Genomic DNA, 17,936 nt, shown 5'->3' on the forward strand with positions numbered 1-17,936 from the left:
GGATCAAAGGAAGTTGAAAAACATCAAATGGGGCTCCTTAGCTAAAGATTTTTGCTGCCTGTGGAATGCTGGAGCAGTGGAACTAATCAGGAACTGGAAGAAAGACTAGGAAGGGCAACATTAAAATGAGTTAGGAAAAAAAAATAACGATCCAGGAACAGGTCTGGTGGCTGGAGGACCAAGGTTCTCTCCACTGTGGCAGAGAGGCAGCAAACACTAAACAGGGTACGGAGTGACACGGAGAACCAGTACTATTACTTAGAGAGGACATCGCTTCACCCTCGCTCAAGGGAAACAGATCTTGAGCAATAATTAGTTCATTTTAAAGGTGCAAGGAACAGGACCATGAACTAGGTTTCAGGTTACCAGCTTTGAGGTCATATTAGTTGAGTTTGAACCCACGTGTTGCCACTTCATGGCTGTGTGACCCTGGGAAAGTCCCTAAACTTCTCTGGGGCTCATTTTCTTGTCTTTCAATAGGATTGATATTAGTCCCCTGCTTAAAGGGTTGTAAGGAATAAAGATGCACATATAATGTACTTAAAGCAGTGCCTAGCAAGAATAAAATTCAATAAATGTTGGCTATTTTCCTATTAATCTGTAAGAATGTATATCTTGTAGGGAAGACAAGATTAAAAGCACAATTTTAGAAACAAAGAGTCTCTATCACGTGACAGTAATTTGCAAATAAAAATTGTGCTGTGCAAACACACATGAATTTCAAGTTCCCCATTCTTCCCATCTAAAGCCAGGCTTAGCAAGCAACCCATCCAATCAAGGTTGAAGGCAACCACACAAAAAAAGCACACTTCAAAAAGGGTTAACACATTTGCTAGTACTCTCCAGATGTGCTCGTATTCTAACTGCCTCTTAGGCAATAAGGATGGTTAGAAACATCAACCACTATTTAATTATCTGGCTATCAGTGGAATATGCATCCCCCTTCCTAATTGGCTCTCCTTACTCTCACATAATCCAAAGACCTAGAATTCTCAGATCCCTTCAGCCCAGCTCCACATGGATCAATCCCCTGGGGGGTCAGGCTTAATTACGCTAGAGCCCCATAGGAAAGGGGATATGCTGTCATCGCTCATTCTGGGGCAAAGACATCCCATTCTTCCCACAAGACATCCCATCCACCAACAAGTCTTTCCAGCTGTGAGAAGGAGAGTTGGGGCCCTTCCATGTCACCCACTGGCTATACCTCTCTGAGAAGCTTCCTGCAGAGAAGTCGATACCTCTGTACAGGAACATCCCCAAGGCCAGCCAGGTGCACCACAGGGCAACAACTGCCGTTTGGGGCACACCCGACACAGTCTCCGACGCTATGACTGAACAGAGATCTTTATGATAGGGGTTTAGGGGTAGAAAATATTTAAAAGGAAATTTCTCATGTTAAAAAGAGATTAAACAAAATTAAATTGAATGAATGAAATCATCTTCTGGTTTGTAGGTCTATTCAAAGGAAGCAGTGGAAGATATCTGTGTCAGCTGCAGCCAACGGGTTGAATTGCATCTCAGCAACCAAGGTGCATGGTTTGGTAGCAGATTCCTGAAGCACTCTAAGATGGATTGCAAAACCATAAACCAGCATTAAGTTGGCTGTGATTGATTAGCAATGTCTTCCATAAGTGGTGGCCTTGGATACCTGCCTTGGATAACACAAAATAAAATTCCTACTTTTTTAATAGGCTCATTCCAAGGGATCTTTGGACAGTTTCTTAAAATTCCTGGGCCTTCATTTTCATTTTCTTAGACTATAAAAAGAAGAGGAGAAAGAAGAATTATTATTCTTTCTTTAATGTTTGAAAGAACCGGTGTCTGTAGTCAGTATTTTTTATATACATGTTAAAACAGGTATCAAAACCCTCCTGTCCAAATGCCAGGTTCAGTGTTAGAGAGTTTAGTAAAAGTTGATTTCTACATCTGTAACAGACTTTATCTTTCTGCCCCCTAAAATAACTTATCAGTAAGATCAACCATCCAACCAGCTACCTTTTCCTGGACATTCTTACAACACCACTTGAATCTGAAATCTTATTATTGCAGACTGGGGTGCAGAGCCTCACTGGCAAAGCAGATACACTCACAGCAGGTGAGGTTAAAGATATGGCAGGAATAATACTGGTTTACATCGACTGAAATAGCTCAAAATACATCTCTGTATGTCCTGGGTAATATCCCCTTTCTCTCTGTCTGACTCTCTTTCTCCCCTCCTCTCACATCTTTGGAAGTCTCCTTCTTTACCTTTGTCAGAAAAAAGGAGAACATAACCCTGAACTATAGCCAAGGGCTCCCTCTACAAGGAAGTATGGTAAAGGCAAAAGATTCCAGAAACATGAATAAATACAAAATATGGAACTAAAGTTAGATTGTGAGATTGACTTTTGCTCTCCTGATAAAAGGCACAGATAGCTAACACTATTAATTTCTTTGCTCTTCTTGCCTTGAATGCAAATGTGATGCCTGGAATGACAGAAGCTGTTTTATGACTATGAGGCAACATCTGTGAGGGTGAAAGGCCAACAAGTGAAGCTAAGGAAGAAAAACATAGAAAGGTAGAAGGAAGCATGGGTTTGGGGTTCATCACTGAGTGCTGAATTAGCCTTACACTACTATTTTCCAGACTTCCATATGAGGCCATGAAATGCCTTTCATTTTAAAACCACTGTTATTAAAGTTTTATTATTTGCAGCTGAAAGTATTCCTATACAACAATTTATATTACTACTATAATATGGTAATTTTTAGGCATTGTACCCATACTGATTTCCACAACTGTCTTACATTGGCCTTTAAAAGAAAACAGAATGTTAAGAAATATAAATCTAAATTGTTAAAAGGTAACAGAAAAACAAGTGTGTCACACAAGCTAGCACCAGTGGGGCTTTGGGGATAAGGAGATCAACCCACCTGACTTTGCTGATATATTCGAAATGCTGAGAGCAGGGCCAAGGCCATCTGTAAGCCCTCTCCTGAAGGAGTAGTTCCCAAAGTGGTTGCCTCAGTGTTGACACATTTGAGAATTGAGTCAGAAAGGCAGCCCATCTGTACACACAATCTCCACCCACCTTCAGCTTCTCCAGTGAGCAGCGCAGGACTGAGTCAGCTCCTAGCACCTGTGTTAATAATTTGGAAGGCATGCAGCCTGCCTTTTCTCTGTGTACAGCTCACAAGAAGAACCCAGCAAACTGCTGTGGCCTTCAATTTCAGGGCCTTTCTCAGGGGCCATGTCATCCTGTATCACATCCTTCCCAGCATCGCTGGGAGACACGGGAGCAGTCAGGAACGGCTTGATATGGGCTAAGAAAAAGTCTTTTTTCCAAACAGATAGATATGACTCATTTGCCTTGAGAAGACCAGCAAAGGATGCAAATGGCATTTCTTCACAGCCTGGTTGACTCAGTTAAAAGCATATGTAGACTATCTGGGTCCCTTTTCCCGTGAGCTCCCAGAAAGAAGGCATAGGGAGGAAAGGTGTGGTTGAACGAGAGGGGGACCTTTCTTTAGTCTCTGCAATGTGCCTGGCCCTGTGTTGGTAGGTACCATCCTATGTATAATCTTACTGAAGCTTCACAAGAATTTCAGAAGCGAGGAGAAAATTGTCTCCATTTTATGGGTAAGGAAGTAAGACTTTCAGGGAACAGGTGATTTGTCGGAGACCCACCCGGACAGCAATGCCCTATCCACGCTCCAGAACTGGTAACACAGTCAACACCATTGCAAGGAAGACTAGGAAAAGTTGAGATGCACAAAAATACAGGTGAGCACTGCTGATCTCAGCCCTACAGGTGGACCCTCCACCATCTGGTACATTCGTGCCCCTGTGACCGAAAGCAAAAGGCTCCAAGATCTGGTCCACAAAACAAATGGAGCCAGGGTCTTTGAATCACCCCTTGAAGGAGAGCTGGTCATCTGTTGGAATTGTGCAAATTGACATTGTTAAGTTTACATGTTGCTGAAGTGTGGTCTCTACTATTCTGTCTTATCATACAAGGAACCTTTGAAGCAACCAGACCCAAATATTACACATGGTTCATCTCATCCAATATGACAACCAAACAAGTAAAACTACCCCAAAATGAAGTTCAGAAATGTTGTACAAGATGGACAAGGCTAATGGATTATGAATTCTCTAGGACATAATTTTTGTGTGTGTGTCTCCCACTTCATCTAACATCGTACTCAGACATAATATAATCCAGAAAATACATGTAGAATCTAATCTAGTCTGGCCTCAGGTTGGGCTTGTACTTGGTGTGACAGCCCTTGGTAAATACTTCCTGAGGTCCATGTCTCAGTGTAGGCAGCATAAAGCCCATGGCTCTCCTTCTGAAGTCTGCTTAGGAATAAACAAATCCCAAGAACAGACACTCAGATGACTTCAAAGGACAGGAGCTAAGAAATCCACAGCATAATTGGTAGAAATGATTTAAAGAACCACATGCATGTGTAATTTCCATATCTCTGACTCTTCAGGTACACATTCCAGGCTGGGCTAAGCTCTGAGAAGCCACATTAGTGATTATCCCAAGATCAACTTTTACTAAGAAGCTGTCAAAGAGAAGTAGGTGGAGAGATGGATTAGTGAACTGGAAAGGGGCTAGGGGCTGCTGGTGAAAAGCAGCAAAGATTCAGAACAGAGGATTTTGAATCTTTAGTCCTCCTCATTATATAGCATCTTCCATGGTATGTGACTGTTGATAAATATTCATTGGAGTGGGAATGGACCTAATGTAATGCAAATCACATGCAAAGCAACATGTAAATTGGAACCATTCTATGAAGTCAATAGGTGAGGTACTATGCATATTAAAAGTACAGGGCAACAGCTCTAACAGACCCATCAGAAGCCCATAATGCTAACAGGGGACCCTCCATTCAATAAGGAATCCCATGGTCAAAGAGAGATCATTGCTGCCAAAGGATGCCACCAAGCATGAAGCAGGGACAGGGAGGCCCTAGCAGAGTGAGAAAGAGGAATGGAAACTGCTGTCTGGTCTGCACTCCCATCCCTTTCAAGGCTGTTTTCAAAATGAGTTCTCCCTCGTCTTCCCATACTGATCAGCCCTGATACTGATTGATTGGTCAAATCCAATGAGTGACAGGGAGGCAGTCTGATCCAATTGTTCATTAGCCATGCTATTCAGGATGGCTCCTTCAAGCCCTCTAACAAAAGAGCAAGGGACAGGGAGACAGCCCGTGAGGCTGATAACTTTGAACTGGCTGGCACCACACGCAAGCCTTTTGCATGCTTTTTTGTCCCCTGAAGCAGGCTCACACGCATTGCGGGCATGTTTGGCATCGATTTGCATGCATCTATCTGCACAAGTCCATACAAAGTTGTGGCCATAGATGCGCAGATACTTCTGGCCTCCACCTAAGTCCCCAGGGAACTGCAGGAGCGTTTGACCATCATGACTGCTCCCGGCCAGGGAAGGTCACAGGCAGTTTCTGATTGGAGCCCCCTCCACTGTGTTTGCTTTCTGTGCCCCCACAGACCTCCTGCCAGGACTGGGGGACACGGAAATAAGTCAGGGGTGACCCCTCTGGTGACCCATAGCTTTGCCAGCCAGCTCCTGATTGCAACCTTCTGGCTTCAGTAACAGCCTTTAATTCAGGCCTGCTGGCTTCACCGAGGCCAGGCAGCCACAGAGCTGGTGGCAGGAAACAAGGCCAAGCTCAGAAGCTCTATGCACACCCTCCATGCATGAGTCAACCCAAGGTGAAGGGACGGAGGCGAAACACATGACAGGAAGGAGCAGAGGTGAGAATAGAGGGAAGAAGCCTCTGATGATTTAGCCAACAGACACTCTCCTTTGGCTGCTATGCTACCTTCTATCCAAGCTCAGACCTGCTGGTTACAGTCATTGGATGCAAACCTAATGTGAGCACCTGGACAACTGCCACAGGAGCCCTGCCTTCAAATGCCCACTCCTCTGATATAAGGTTGTAGAAGCCATTCTTACAATTACCTGGTGAGGTGATAGAACAAATGTAGTCTCAGACTCAATTTTACATATCTACAGCACACACACACACACACACACACACACCCCTCTGTGCATGGCATCGTTAGAACCTCCCTGTACACGAGGGACACACAGCTTTTTCAAACAAGATCTTACATTAGACGACCAACGTGGAAGAGTCAAAGCTCTCTGCAGCCTTCTGCAGGGCGCTCCCTCCCCAGTGCAGAGAGGGACACTCAGACTGTGAAATTGATAACTCCTGCCATCTCATTGTCTGCTTGTACAGAGCACAGACGTGAGGCCCAGAAAGAAGTGTCCTGCTCAGAGTTAGTCACACTGCTGCTGGGTCATGGGGACAGCAGGAGTTGAATTCCGGCTGCTGCTCCCAGCCCGGTGAGTGTGTCCTTTCCCCCACACATGTTCCCTGGCAGCTGGCCAGTGTGCAGTACCCCCATTGGAGCCCCTGTCTACTACACAGGATGCTTGCAGGTGGATCCTAAATCAATAACAATGATGAGCTAAAGAAAGATCCAAGTAGGAAGTCGAGGTGAAACACAAGATTCTGGCAGCCAAACATGCTGTATCTGTTCTAGTAATTGCTGGAGCGTCTATGAAACTGACTGGGACTCCTGGCTGGACCTCCGTGCTGGCCAAGAGACCAGGTCTGATCCAGGTTCTTCTGAGAGCCAGGCACCACCCCCTCCCCAGCCTCTATAATCCAAATTCAAACATATCCTATCTATTAGAAAATTTGCTTTTCAACTCCAAGGTTCTTTTTAGGTTTAAGGAGTTGCAAGACAAATAGTATAAAAAGATGAAAGTTGCTAGGAGGAAGTCAGCGTTGATAAGCCCTCTTTTACAGGGGTGTAAACCCAGCTCCTCCCTCTCTCCATTGCCTTTTCAATCTATTCTGGGGCCCAGCCCCCTCCCAGAGCAGTACAGGATATCAGCCTCTCAACCTAACCCCCGGCTCCTCCGCAGATAAACACTGTCAAAGTGATAAGGGCTTAACTTTTGACCTGCTTCTCTTCTTTTTCACAGATTGATGGTGAGTTTGATTTTCAGGGTTTTTTATTTACTCATTTTAAAGCTTCAAAATGAAATCCACATCACATTTTAAACAATTGAAACTGTCAAGTCATCTTCAGGGTTTCCTTTCAAGGACTAGCATGGTGTTGAGCCTAGAGGCTCTCCAGAGCGCATGCCTTGCCTTTAAAAACTGGACCACCTCATACATGTTGATGCAGAAGCATCATTTACTCAGAGCTGGATCTCAGACCCACATTTATGAGGGGCTTCAGAGTACTCCCTTCCTCGGAGTGCAAGACCTTCAGTTTCCAAGTCTACCACCGGATTAAGTCCTTTGGGTTTCTCAAGAATCCTCTTCTCTATGAAAGGAATGTTTAACTTTTTCAGCCCTGGTTAGAAAAGGACCTTTCCTTGAACCTCCGTTTGGAAGGCTAAGCTGTTAAACACGGCAGCAGAGTAGTTTTCCAACTTGAAGCTCCGTAAGTCATTCATTCATTCAACCAACAAATATGGTGAGCAGATAATCATGACCTCTGACCTCTTAGAGGTCACTTACTTAGTCAGGGAGACAGCCAAGGACAAAACTGATGGAGCCTAGTGCCCAGGAAAGAAAGGGAACAAGATGAATCTGAGAGGTAGGAAGGGTCTGTTCCCTAGGCCCAGAAAGCCCCAAAGACCATGAGAAGGGTTTTGGTGCAGCGGGAGCAGCGGGGCTCCTCTTTACTCCTGCCCTCAAGTTGCTCCAGACGGGACACACCCTTCCGGTCTGAGTTAAAATTTCACCTCCGTCCTCATTTAACATCTTTTCCCCAAACCTGTCCGTGTTATGCCACCCACATCAGTCCCTGACACCTTGGGAAGAAGACAGACTGGGTGTTTCAAACCCAAGGACCAGCTGCAAGGAGATGCGAAAGAATGGAGGCTCCCAGCCTGAAACGGAATTTCATTCGGGCAGGAAAATGAGTATAAAGGTGATCCAGTTGTAAGTTAGCAAGGCTCTCCTGTTCTGTTTGGAAACTTCTCGAGATGGTGCAATAGAAGCAGAGATGGGTCACCAACCGGCCCATCCTGGGGTGCACGTATGCTCACCCAGGCAAGGGCACCGTGAGTCCTGTCCAGGCAGCAGGCCCCTGCCCCGTGGAAAAGTGGCTTTGCTCACCGCCACCCGTTCCAGCTTAACAAGTGCACAGGAGGCAAAATAAGCTGCAGTGTAATTAACAAAATGATGGGAAAATATGTAAGCAATTCAAGTACCATTCACATTCCCTTAAATGAATACATGAACGGCATTCAGTGTGTAAGTGAAGGGGAAAATGCAAGTCTCTGACCCCACTGGGCAATTTTGCAAACGTCTTTCAGAAGGCTCTGGACTGTGGCAATCCTTCAGTTGGAAAACTCCTTCAAGACACCAGCTCAGGAAATCCATTGTCACCTATTTCCCCTTGTCATGCACTTTGCCTTTTCCTGCTGGTGTTCAGAGTCGGGGGTCTGCTCAGAGTGGTTTTAAAGTCGGGCCGGTGACTGGCCTGTGGGTCTCCAAGCCTCTGCTGTCTGAGTAGAAGTAGACAGTCATATTTTCACACCAGGTCTGAAGGATATTCTTCTAAGGCATAAGGCAACTTGACTTTGTCTAGTCAGTGATCTTTTAGCTGGAATCAAAAAGAAAAAGGAAGAAAAGAAGAAAACAGGAAATAAGGTCAATCAAATTTAGATCAATCCCTGAACTCCTGATGGTTGGGGTTGGTATCTTCTATCATTTTCTTAAAGGAGAATGGATGTTACAGCAAACTTTCCCAAGGTCTGGAGCAACTTTTCAGTGAGAACAGCAGTCAGGAGAATGGAAGAGAGTTCACAATGTGCTGGTGAGCCACTGAAAGACATATTTGTTATTTTTCCTCTAAAAAAATACTCATCTCTCTTCTTTAATAATGCTTCCCCCCATTCAGTGACCAAGCTAAAAAACCAGGCCTCATTTTGGGCCTTGTCCCTTCTAGCACTTTCCACAGCTAGAACTCCTTTGTATTTCACCTCCTAAAACTTTCTGTCATCTCTCCCCATCATCACCATCTAATTTGGGCCATGCTTCCTCTTGTCAAAATATTATTACAGCCTCCCCCAAATATTGCCATGGCTGGATCTCTCGTTTCATCCAGCTTTCTGCTCTAATTCCACCGGCTCAGACAGCCCTTCTCTGGTCATTCAATCTAAAACATCACTTCCAATAGCTCTTTATCCTAACTCACTTTATTTTTTTAACAGACCCTATTCATAACTCTCATCACATCACACATACATATATACCTATATAGCACATACTTATCTATCATATATTTAATTGTGTATATATATGATACATTTATTGTTGGCTTTCTCTTCCAGAAAGTACTCTTGGTTTGTTCATTGCTATATTTCAGGACCGGGAGTGATGCCTGGTATACAGAAGGAGCTCTACAAATATTTGCTTAGTGAATGGAGGACCAGGTCTTCTTCCTTCCACTCTCACATACCAACATGCTACCCAGCATCCACAGCATGCCATGTCCGTCCTGGCCCCACTGTCCTGCAGCCTATCTCCCCTGCCTACCCCCAAGCCCCTAGGCCTCACCCACCCAACATGACAGCCATGTGCAAGGACTATGGTCTTCCCAAACATGCCATGCTCTTTCTGCCCTCAATTCTTTCATGGGGGCTAATTTCTAACCCTACAATGGCCCCTTCTCCCTTTGGTTGCTGGACGAACTCTGAAAAGCCATTCCTCCTTCACGCATCAGCCTTGCCAGCCAGTCCCCTACAGTACCTCGCACAACTTCTCTTACAGGTTACAGAACCTTGTAGCGTGAGACACAGGCTAAACCTGTGTCTTTGTCTGTAACCTTCCTGGCTCTAGGAACAGGGTTGATATCACCATCATGTTTTGGTAGACACTCAATGTTTTTAGCATTAGAAAATTCTTCTTTCATGTTAGCATTTCTTATAAAATAAAACAAAGCTTATGAAAAAAATGTAGAAAAAGTTTTTACATCTCTCACCCCTGCTCCTATGATCTCTTATTCACTGAGAAAAATATATGTATAGAAATCACAAAGAAGACAAGAAAGGAAAATAAAGAGAATACTGAGAGATGAAATTTTCAGCCAAGTGATAAAAAAAGAAACTGGCTTTTGATTTTTCATTACATTGATTACATAACTGAAGCCTGAACTCAGATGACAGAGAACTTGGCAAAATGACTGCACCCACCATGAAGAGCTACTGGGCATGTCCAATGAACAACGAAGGCAAGGAGCCAAAAATGGACTGAAAATCACTGTGGGCTTTGACTTTTATTTCTCTGCAGTGACAGGAAGATTTAGCTGGGCGATCAGGATGCCTCAAATCCCTTCCGGGCTATATCACCCCTCCTACCAAACAAACACAGGCAAGTACATTATAAGCCCGTAGCTTGCCTGCCCTTATCCATCTCCTCTCCTCTCCTCCCCTCCCCTCCCCTCCCCTCTCTCCTCTCCTCCCCTCTCCTCCTCAGTTCCCAGCTTTCCTGTTAAATGACTCCATCTGTCCCAAGACAAGTTTTTGTTTCTTTGCTCTGTTTTCTTAGATGAGCTCACGCTGAGTGAGGAGGGAGAGAGCGAGCTAGGAGTACTGACTGTTGGGTAGTGTCCAGGGACACTGGCCACTATTGTTGCCTTCACTCTTGCCACCCAAAGTAGTAAAAACAATATACATAAAATAAAGTATAAAAATATATTTTGCTTCTGTGAAAGAGAAAGCAGATTCAAGCTTTACAGAGCAGTCTGGATTGAAGCACCCGGTGGTGCTCAACCCGGTGAGCTGTGCCCGGGAGAAGACTAAGCCTTGAAGGCCAGTCATGAGCTCCAGTCTCTGGTAAGATAAGGAGGAATTGGGTGGGAGGGGATGCATGGGGCTGAGACCCCCCCCCCCACAAAGAGGGTCCCCAGGGAGGGGGTAAGCACACCAGTTTGGCTCTAGCATTTTCACAGTTCCTTGTATTTGAGAGAGGAGCTCTTCTCTCTCTCAGAAACTTGAGTGTAAAGATCTCTGTGGGCCCCTGGTTGCCCAGGTCTCCTACAAAAGTCTGCAGATGTGACATGTGATGTTCCTAAGACTCCAGAGAATATTTCTACAGGACATATCAATTCTCTCATTCAGAAAATATAGTCGCTGTTATAGACTCTGATGTATGGTATACAAAAATGCTTGCCCACTGGGAACTTATGTTCTCTTAGGAAGAAGGGAATGACAAAATTACAAACCAAAAGAATAGGTAAAATATATGGGATGTTAGAGCATGAACGCTAAGGAGGAAAAGACAAGAGAAGGCGAGTATATGAAGTGCTGGGAAGTTGATTGATTTTGCTCCTGGAAGGTTGCACTGAGGATGAGACATTTGAGCAAAGCTCTCAAGGACCAGGTGAGAGAGGGTGTAAATCTGTAAAGCAAAGGTCTAGGATTATAACAGAGCTTCCTGGGCATCTCAACTTCTGTCCTACCCTGCGGCATGAGGAACAAATAAAACAAAAAAAGGAGAAGGAGCAGAAAGCACATCACTCGTTGCCATCTGGTGGGCCCTGGAACTCATCAGTGCATTTGGTTGCTGTGTTTACACAGCCGGCAGGACACACACTGCTCACTCAGGACTCCCTAGAGCCATCGGAATGGTCCCCGCTTCCCGGATTCCTGAGGCCCCCGCATCCACATCCGGGCACTGGAGCTCCACTGCTCCCAGGTCTCCAAACATCCCCTTGGGTTGTCCATAGCTGGGGTTCCCCAGGGCCTCCCTGGGCCAGGATCAGATCTTAATCTGGACCAAGTCCTGGGCCTTGGTGTCAAGTTGGGAAAGAGGACTTGGGAAGTCACTACCTCAACTAAGAAAAGAGAGATAATTAGGCTGAGCAGGCCCCTGGACTGAGGATCACAAATAAATGAATCATGTAACATGCAAACTACAGAGCCCGACCCATGGGAACAACTGTTACGGATGGTAACTATTGCTGCGACTGTTCCAGCTGCAGAGTACATACATGCATATTGAGTATGTTACATGCAGGGTTTTTTTTTTTAACCTGATCCTCTCTCTTCTACCTATTTTGGAGCAAAAACACAGGTTTAGAAGTTCAGTACTGCTCATAAGTTTGCACAATGAATAAGTGAATAGCCAGAATTTGAACCCAAGCCTATCCAGTCCTGAAATATGGGCTCTCAATTGCTGTGTATTTCCCTCTACCAACATTAAAGAATGCCCCCTGGCCTTGTAAGTCTTACTCTTCTTTTTCCAATTCAGAACACTGGGAAGAGGACAGACAGCTTGTACAGTGAAAACTCAAGGAAAGGTCATGTTTGTGCAGCTAAGCCTCTACAAGTTCTGGCAATCCTCTTCAGAGAGGCTGCAATTCTTCCTGCTGTTAGGCGTCATCCCCAGGATGCTGTGCAGACCGAGCAATGGGTTAGAGGGCATAGAGCATATAGGTGCCATCGCAGGAAGTGCCCAGTAGGTCCTCACTGTTGTAAACACAGTTGCATCTGTGATCCCCGATCTTTACTCCCTAAGTTGTAGTGTATCAGGTGAAATACCTGTAGCAATGCTGGGGCTTGTTTCTCATTCTAATGGCATCAAAAGCCACCCTGTGGAAGGCTTCAATGACCTATGGCCTCTGTATATAAGAAGCCAAGGGGGAGAGAGGTCCTGTCTGAAGTTACTCACCAAGTCCGTGAAAGAGCTTGAAGCCAGAGAGAACCCAAGTCCTGGGTTCTGTCATCATGGGCCACCCGACTCAGTGCTTGGGAACCCAGCAACTGCAACAACCTTCTAAAGTCATCAGGCAAGTGAATAAAGATCCATGTTTAGAGAAGAAAATTGGTCCAGCTTACCCTAATCCTTCCCCACCACCTGTCACCCAAACCACCAGATGCAAAGACACATCCGAACAGACCTTTGAAGCCAGCTGGGCCCACTTGCCCATGGACTAGGCAGAAGTCCACACTTCCTTCTGAGGACTGGCAGGGGCAGTGTGGGGACCCCAAGTCACATAGGGACAGAGCATCGGAAGGTACTATTGACAAACTGGTAAGTTCATAGACAGGTGGAAGCTCTGAGACCACAGAGAGAGTACGTCGACAAGGAAAGAGCTTCCAAGATCTCTCCTGCAGCCCTGGCTCCAGGTGTTCCCCCTCCCTGCCCTCCTGCCACTGCCGAGGAGCTGGCCTTCCTACAGGCTGGCTGTTTAACGAGGCCGGTTGAGAATTTTCAGCCTCCAACTCATGTGTTCTAATCCTATTAAATATGCACCGGCTTCCAAACTCAGCTTTTTCAAAACTTGCTTCCCCACCCCCACCCCTCCCTTCCAGCTTGAAAAGCCATTGCTCAGTTGTTGGCAGGGGTCCCACCAGCGTTTTTGCAAGGATTTGGGCCGTGATTCAGCTACCTGCAGCTGTTCCCCAGTTACCACCCACGTAAAGGAATTTCTGATATTAAAACCGGTGACAAACTTCCTCCCCCCTCCCCCCAGCACATTAGTTTGATTGACATCCACAGTCCTAGTGGCCAAGTTCACCCTCACTTGGTTCTCCGTGTTCACTTGGTGGTACGTTTAATTCTATACCCCTACCGCCATGCCTTACACATGCTTCCTGGTCACCCCGAAGGACAGTCTGATAAAGACCACTGAAATACCAATGGGGAGATATTTAAAAAGCAATCCACTCAGTGTCTTGGAACTAAATTTTGTTCTCTCTCTATTTATCAAGAATGAAATCCTCTTCCCACCATCACAATAAATCTTGTTGATTTCTTCCCCAACATGAATGTCATCAAGTGGGAGCGGGGAAAGGCAAGGCAAAGAGAGGGAGAGTTGAAGTTGAAGATCCAAGTTCAGATAGTTCTGTGGAGCCGTGCAGAGCTAACGCTGCGGCCACCTGCTTCTCAACTGTACAGAGATGCCAGGGGATCCTTTTGACCAGATGGCATTGTCTCCAGCAGAGCACATTGAACAAGTGTCCACAAAGCTGGGCACAGGCCTGAGATGCCTGGGCTTTGGCTACTTTCTTTTGTGTGTGTGCTAGGGGGAGGGAGGCATGCAGGGGACGGGAGACATGCAAACAGTGCAGATGGCCCCACAGTCAACTGCCCACCCTCCTTCTGGCAGAAGTCCCATCTTACCCTGGGCTCATTGGCTGTGTGCTTTCTTTCAAAGGAGGATAAGTTGGAGGCCAACATAGCACCACAAAACCATAAACATTAGTACTCAAGGTACCTACCTTGAGACTGGACACTAAAAGGGAGGCCTTTGAGCATGGACCACACTGGAGCCCCTGAATGCCGCGTCAGTGGGCTTCCTCTGAGTTTCTCCATTCTGCTTGGCAGACACTCTGCCGGGAACAATAGAATGGCCCCACCAGTCCCATCAGCCCTGAGGCCGTGTCCCCTTGCTTCTGGGCAGTAGCCAGTAATGTGATCCTTCAAGGCAGCGCCAAACCCCCCTGTTGGGAATTCAGCCAATCTTGGGGCTCTTCAGGGAAGAAAAATTCCTTTCCCTGACCTCTGCAGGTGATCAGATTGAGGTCCCTGCAGCTTGAAATTTGATTTGATCTTTGATCTCTGCTTGCACAGCTGCAGTGGTTATTATGCACCATAAAGAGTCCCAGCGCCCTTTCGCTGCTCACCTGCCCTTCATGGTGAGCGCTTGGGGCCAGGTATTCCCGAGCTGGGGCAGAATCAAACATCTCTGTTTTCCTCAGTTCCATCCCGCTGTCTCATTCTCCTCATTCCCAGGACTTAACCCCAAATTCCACGGCTGTGGAGACATTTTCAAGTCCTTCTAAATGAGAGCATGTGGTTTCAGGGAAAAAAAAATTATAACAAAACAGGGAAAAAAATCCCCCAAAACCTGTGGGTTAAAAGCCAAATACTTAACCAAGGTCAGAGTCCCAGAAGAACACTGCTTGTGTCCAAACAAGTTCCAAGAGGTCCTGAGTCTTCTTGGATTAAGTCTATGTCTCTATCCTAGGGTAAGCAGCCTGTGCAGGCAGATGTGTATGAGGTTCAAGTTGAAAACAGTTCATCAGCACTCTTTCCCTATCTAATGAGTAGTAAGTGACATAATAACAGGAGTTATCTGAAAGCTTACTGTCTTTTGGACATTAGGTTATTTATATTTTACCTACATGGACACTTCTAAGCCTTGAAGAACATACTATTATTCTCTCATTTTGCAGATAAGAAAACTGAAACTTTGACAGGTGACGTAGCCAGTGTAAGGTTATACAAGTAGTGAGTGAGCAAATGGAGTTGGGATTCTCCCCAGGAACTGTGTGATCCAGAATTCAAGTTCTGGACCAAAGGCATAGACTGTCCATCTTTGGGGCTCTTTGCCTCCTGCAGGCGATGGGATCAGAGTGCCTTGGTATCTTGTCTACACTGTTCACAGCCCAGGAAAATCAAGTCAAGGCTTATGTTGCAGCAGCTTTGATCATAACCTGAAACCAAAATCAGAATGACACATTTTTACCCCTTATCTCTTAAAATGAAAATGGACATTTTAAGCAAGAACTTAAAAGGATGACACAAGGAGGAAGCACCTCTTTTGAAAGAAACGTCTGAATGGATAAAATTTGGAAACTTTCAAACTAATATTTAGTCCCTGGGTCCCCAGGCTGATCTAACCTTTGGGCCCAGACTTGATAAGAATATTTCTCTGCAGTTCTGGGTCTAGCAAAGCCAAAAAGTTCTGTCGTGCCTCTGAGATTCAAGTCAGGGTGACTAAATATTTAGGTTGGCTTATTGTTATTGTTATTATTATTATTATTGTTATTGTTATTGTTGTTATTGTTATTGTCCTTATTTCGAGCCAAGTGCTAAACAGCATTGCAGTTGCTTTAAACCTATAACTACCTTTAATTACTTCAAGGAAGGGGGTCATTCTGGGGCATGCCCACCCCCTTTTCATCACACCACCTCCAGGTTTCATGTCCCCACATTGGGCTCTTTTCTTCTTTCAGGTGGAAGAAGCATGAAGAGAAACTCACTGTGTTTCTGCCTACTGCCAGAGCCCTGACACGTTGTCTTCCCAGTTAAAAGTCACCTCCCGGCACCTAGCCCTTTCCATCATCCCTCCTCTCATTTTCTTTACTGGGTGGAGATTTGTCGACCCCCCCCCCCCCATTCTGATCGACAGCTTCCAAAGGCCTTTGCTCACTCAGACAGGACCAGGTGCATTCTTCTTACATCCAGCAGTTTTTACAACTGAATTGTGACAAAGACCCGAGTTACAAAATGTCAACTTATACAAGACACTCTATCCTGTAAAAGGACAGGGCAGTAGCCTTTCCACTCCACAGTATCTGCTCAGTTTTTTGGCATAAACATTTTCAAACTTAAAAAATTTGAAAGAATAGTACAGGAGACATCCACATAGCTAGTCCCTAGACTCAGTAGTTGTTAACATTGTTTCCCTATTTGCTTTGCCTATATGTATACATATGTGATTTTTAAATTTTTTCTTGTTGTGGAATCATTTAAGGATAAATTTGTAGACTTCAAAACACTTCACCCCTCAAAAGCCCAGAATCCTGGCATTCTGCTGAATAACTACATGCCACTCGTGGGCCTAAGAAAAACAATTGTTGCAACTCCCCAAATGTCCTAGAAATGCCTTTTAGAACTGTGTGTTTTAGTGTTTATTTGATTTTTTTCTAAAATCTGAATTTGAAGTACGATGACAACCATCCTGGTTTGTCCAGAGGTGTCCAAGTTTTGGACTGAAAGTCTGGGGAACATCGCCCTTAACCTGTCCTGGAAAACTGGGATGGCCAGTGACCCTGACCAGGAGCCAATCAAGTTCAGGCATTGTACCTGAGTATTAAATTTATTCAGTGTTTAGTCTCCTTTAATCAGGTTGTACTATGTATAGTACATGTATAACCAGGTTATACGCATGTATAACCAGGTTGTACTCAGAAAATTCAAGTTGTTAAATCAGTATCTAAACAAGTCTCTGCACATCCAGGGCAAGCCTTGTTTGGGGTGATTGACAGTGGGATTGCCCACAGAGACCAGGACGGACACTGTAGCCTTACCGACAGATCCAGCCTTACCAACCTACACAGTGTACTATCCCCACAAAAATCGTGCTTTCCTTTGTCCTGCTTTGTTTTCTACAATCTGGTTTGTTATTATGCTTCAGAAACATTCACAGGTGAGTAATGAATGGGAGCATGGGCACAGACAACATAAACAGGTAAGTGATTCATTCAGATGTTGCACCTCGTCTTTAGGCACCAAAGTTGAGATACCTGATCACACCTACTCTTCCTTATGAGACAGGGTCAAGGCACAATCAAAGGGTGAGTGTCAGGAGGCCTGCTTCTCTCTTAGGCCACACACTTTGACAGAACGTGTATGATGGTCTCATCTCAAAGTGAGGAAATATTGGGGGAACCAAAGGGAGACCCAGGTTCAAGGCCAGCTCTGCATACACTTGAACAACATGACCTGGTCAAAGCATCTCTCTTCTCCAGGCCTCTGTTTCCTCATGAGCAAGGCCACTTTCTTTCTGGCTGGCCTCATTTCAGGCACTCCCTCAGATTATAATTAGAGTTTCCTCACTTTGTCTACAGGAAGTCATCCTTTCAGCACAAACCTGGTAGGTCAGTGGAAGGTCAGGATACTGGCACTGAGCAGGCTTCCAGGGCCAGCAGCGTCTTATTCCCTCCCCAGAGAAGTACAGGTGATACACATTGGCCTTAGCCCTCAGGAACAGCCCCACCTTGTCTGTGCTTTTAGTCCCTCCTGTTCCTCCCACAGAGCAGGAAGACCTCCGTTCGCTTTGTCCAGTATCTTCATGAAACGGTGGGAAATACATTGCAGGAAGAGTTAAGATACTGGTTCTAAATTAGCTGTGTGCTCTAAGCTCTAGACTTATT

Source organism: Artibeus jamaicensis, unplaced genomic scaffold (genome assembly GCF_021234435.1).
Source record: "Artibeus jamaicensis isolate MK-2021 breed Jamaican fruit bat unplaced genomic scaffold, CSHL_Jam_final contig_1998, whole genome shotgun sequence".
Taxonomy (NCBI): domain Eukaryota; kingdom Metazoa; phylum Chordata; class Mammalia; order Chiroptera; family Phyllostomidae; genus Artibeus; species Artibeus jamaicensis.